The following is a 4,845-nucleotide window of genomic DNA, read 5'->3' on the forward strand; positions in this document are numbered from 1 at the left end:
GGTCTTGGAGGGGTTGAGCCTGAGTCTGTTCCTCCCCATCCAGACCCGTACGGCCTCCAGGCAACGGGCCATCACGTCAAGGGCATCGTTGGGGTGGACTAAGGGGGTAGATGTTTTTCTTTTGCCCAAGAGTAGAACATGAACATGAACCAATGTCCAACCGTCTAATGAATTTACAAAGAACCGAACTAACCAGTGGAACAGCTTCCCTTATTGGAGGTTTTCAAACCATTTTCAAACCACGTTGGAAGTTTTCAAGCAAAAGTTGGACAGCTAATTGTTTGAAGTGGTCTGGGCAGGAATTTGGATTAAAAGATCTCCAAGATCCCATTCAATCCTATGATCAACAAAAGGAATCTCAGAGGAATAGCCCAAGATGGGCATAAATATAATAGTTTTTGACATAGGGCCAGAATATTGGTAAGGGAAAGGTGATCCTGAGTTGTGTGTTACTCCTGGTGACTTCATGAACATATCCATGTATTAATAACAGCCCAGAAATGTTTTCCCTTTGCCTTTTATGCTCTCCAAATTATAGCCCTGGTGTTCCCTGATGATGTCCCCTCCAAGGAGATCTGATTCTGCCATACCAAGACCAGGGGCTGCCACCTGCTAAGACCCAATATTGGTCAAAGTATTATCAAATATTTAACTATCAATATTTAAGAGCTAGAGCAAAAATGGACAGAAGGTAAAGAAACAGACTCTTATTTTCTGTTTTCTACACCCAGCTGCTGCTCTGATTTTTCATGGCACATCTACCTTTTTATTTATTAATTTGCTGAATTTGTTATTTTACTCAATTTATTTAATGCACTGGTTCTATAGCAAATTCCTAAGTATGGTTTGACAATTATATGGTAAGCATGAATCATTTCCAGTCATTGATCACGCTTTGTGTTAGGGCAGCAATTGCTAGGGTCCAGTTCTCCTGCTCATTATTATTGGTCCAGGAGAACAGGGCAAGATAATGAAAATATTTTCTTTCTGCTTTTCCACCCTCCCATTCACTTATTGTCCCACCTTCCATTGGAAGAAGACAGCTCACCTGATGTCTATGGAGATCTCAGTCAACCAGGTCATAGTTACCCCAAAGGTGCTTTTTCACCAGGCAACTGGACTTTCTTGTTTTTCTTTGAAGACATTTCACTTCTCATCCAAGAAGCTTCTTCAGCTCTCACTAGATGGTGGGGAATGGAAGGATTTAAATTCCTTGCAGACAGCTGGTCATTTGCATTCTTTTAGAAAGTTGTTAAGGCCACCTGGAGGTTTATCTGTGTCATCGGGTTATCTGAGTGGTGCAAATGGGTGTGGAGCCTTCTTGGAAATGTTGAAAGGACTGTGTTGTAGACTGGAGATAGAGGATGTCATATCCCTCCCCCTCTGTTGAGAGAGGGCTGATCATCCTCATCAGTTTCGGTAATCTGAAAGCTCATACCTCCATTAGCTGCAAAGCGCCTCAAATTGGGGAAGTTACACACCTTTCTGGTATTGTAAAAGTTAAGCTTCTTTTGTGGTGGTGCCCAGTTGTCCACTGTCCAGGATTGAATCAGAAATAAAGAATTAGGGGAGTGAAAACAATAATGACATGAGAAGGATTTCAGTCTGGGAAAGGGATAGGAAGGGGTTTCAGTACAACGAGAAATTAAGCCAACAGTATCAATTTTTTCCTTGTTTTTTTCCTTTTGAATGATTGTTTGATTAAATACATCTCCACCTCTTACAAAATAACAACAAAATGACACTAGAAGAAGCAAGATTGTGGGAAGAGGGCCTAGGTCAAGAGCATAATTTTGGGATCAAATAGAAAATAGCAACATCTACAGGAAGGTTGTGATAAAAAGGTAATAACCAAAACTGCCTTATGTTGACACAAGAAGATGCAGGGCGGGAACTGCTCTTATCTCAAGGATTTGGCAAACACTTGGATGGATGTATCTGGCGCCACAATGGAACAAACTTTTAAAGGCAGCAAGAAGCTTAATAGAGCATTCGTTGTAAGAGAAACAAATTCATTGTTCTAAAATTGAAATCACTTTGCAGACCTATCACGTATATGTTTTGGTTTGTTGGGATTTTCTTTTGCATCTTTTTTTTTTTAATTTGGGTTTTGTTTATGTGTACACACACATGCATGAGCACGTTCATGTATATACATTGTTTTGCAGTAGGTTTTTCCCCCCTTTGGGGTATATTCTAGCAAGAAAACAATTTTAAAATGCCTTCTTTCTACATCCCATTCCGAATCTAAAGGAGTGGGCTCTGTGTGCCCCTGACTATTTCAATTTCCACCTTTGATTACGATGATTATCTACAACTATCTGTCAACCAAAATTAGATTTCTCCTTTGAGGAAAGGCAGCAAGGGAAATGAACCAGCAAAGAAACTCATGCCTGTGGTGCAATTCATTTACCTAATAGTCGTGTATCTTCCCTGCTTCCTGCCTCTTTGGCCCTGTAGCCTGTTCTGGCAGGAACAGCCTCTGTTCAGAGGAATGGAGAAAAGGGGAGGTAACCCAATGACCCTGTCATGTGGGCAGTTTCTGGTTAAGCTTGTCACTCATACAAATGATGGGAAGAGGCACAGTTGCCCCCACCTTCTTTTTCTATCTCTCCTGTATTTTTTTTTATCATCTTGTCCATCTTTTTTTCCAGTAAGGATTGGCCAGGAAAGATCTGGGATTTGCAACTGGTCTTGTAAAGTTTTGGGATGGAGAAGAACAAAATTCCCCAAAAGCTCTTTGACAAGGTGACAAAATTAGTGGACCAGAAGAATGCTGTGGATATAATTTACTTGGATTTCAGTAAAGCATTTGATAAAGTAGACCACAACCTACTACTTGATAAGATAGAAAAATGTGGGCTAAACAGCATCACCACCATATGGATTTGTAACTGGCTGACCAACCGTACTCAGGGTGTGATCATCAATGGAACTGCATCTACATGGAGAGAAGTATGCAGTGGGGTACCCCAAGGTTCTGTTTTAGGCCCAGTACTCTTCAACATCTTCATCAATGATTTGGATGAGGGGATAGATGGGAAACTCATCAAATTTGCAGATGACGGCAAGCTGGCAGGATTAACCAACACTCCAGAAGATAGGCTTAAGATACAGAAGGATCTTGACAGACTTGAACATTGGGCACTATCTAACGAAATGATATTCAATGGTGAAAAAAGTAAGGTTCTACATTTAGGCAAGAAAAACCAAATACACAGATACAATATAGGTGGAACCTCTCTCAGTAGTAGTAACTGTGAGAGGGATCTAGGAGTCCTAGTGGACAATCACTTAAATATGAGCCAGCAGTGTGCTGCAGCTGCCAAAAAAAGCCAACACAGTTCTAAACTGCATTAACAGAGGAATAGAATCAAGATCACGTGATGTGTTAATACCACTTTACAATACCTTGGTAAGACCACACTTGGAATACCGCATTCAGTTTTGGTCACCGTGATGTAAAAACATGTTGAGACTCTAGAAAGAGTACAGAGAAAAGCAACAAAGATGATTAGGGGACTTGAAACTAAAACTTCTGAAGAACGGTTGCTGGAATTGGGTATGTCTAGTTTAATGAAAAAAAGAACTAGAGGTGACATGATAGCAGTGTTCCAATATCTCAGGGGCTGCCACAAAGAAGAGAGAGTCAAGCTATTTTCCAAAGCGCCTGAGGGCAGGACAAGAAGCAATGGATGGAAACTAATCAAAGAGAGAAGCAACCTAGAACTAAGGAGAAATTTCCTGACAGTTAGAACAATTAATCAGTGGAACAACTTGTTTCTAGAAGCAGTGAATGCTCCAACACTAGAAGTTTTTTAAGAAGAGATTGGACAAGGGGTTGGACTAGAAGACCTCCAGAGTCCCTGTTGGAATATTCATGAGCAGGAAGAGTCATGTGGTAACTCAGTCAGCCAATGTGAAGAAAGTGCTACTGAGTCTGTGCAAAAGGTTTGGAGTTAGAAGCTGGATTTTGTTTGTTTCAGTTTCAGTCTCAGGTCTGTCTCTGCTGTAAGAAGTCTTCATTTGTGCTATGTTGCTGTAAAGAAGAATGTATGGTATTGTAAATAATTTTATATGAATATAAAGAGTTTATTTTAATCAGCTAAATGCAGTCAACTGTGAGACCTTCTGATTTATTTTTTCACCAATAGAGAAATTAAAATTCTCTAACAGTCCCTTTCAACTCTGTTATTCTATTCTATTCTAAAATTTTAAAATAGGAAGAGCAATGAAATAGGTTGGACCTGCCATCCAGTTCAGAACTGATGCAGCCTTTCGAGTGAAACAGCTGCCTTGCTTTTGATGGCAAGAAAAAAGCAATAACACACAAATGATGCATCGAAGCATTAGAAATATGTCAAATACAAATCAAAGTAGAACCAGCTGCATCTCTTTAGAAAGCCACAAGATAATCAGATTCTGTTTTCAGCCATACTTTATTTTGTTCACTGCCACTAGGCTCCACTCCTACCAACAAACTCCTCCTTACTCCTTATTTAGCCAGGCACTAGCACCTCATCCCCAGGCCCTCATCTCAGAATATGAAGGGCCATATCTTGTTTTTAAGATATGGCTTCATTTGGTCCTTGAGCAGACATTCTCCATAGAAAGGCCACCCTTTGGGGGAAACCAATTTTTTTTTAACTGTAGCGCTACCTCTTCAGAGGCCGCCAATGCCCAGGCCCTCCCGGCCACAACCCCCCTTGTCCAGCCTTGCGGTAATGTTCTTTAGAGATCGGTGAGATGTCTTACAACCGGAACCCAGGCAGCATTGATGGGTGGCAGGCTCTTCTTGCTGAAGCAGGACTTTCAGGCACGAACTTAACCGGTCACAATGGTTGA

Source organism: Protobothrops mucrosquamatus, unplaced genomic scaffold, assembly GCF_001527695.2.
Source record: "Protobothrops mucrosquamatus isolate PMUCROS unplaced genomic scaffold, P.Mucros_1.0 scaffold815, whole genome shotgun sequence".
NCBI classification, from domain to species: domain Eukaryota; kingdom Metazoa; phylum Chordata; class Lepidosauria; order Squamata; family Viperidae; genus Protobothrops; species Protobothrops mucrosquamatus.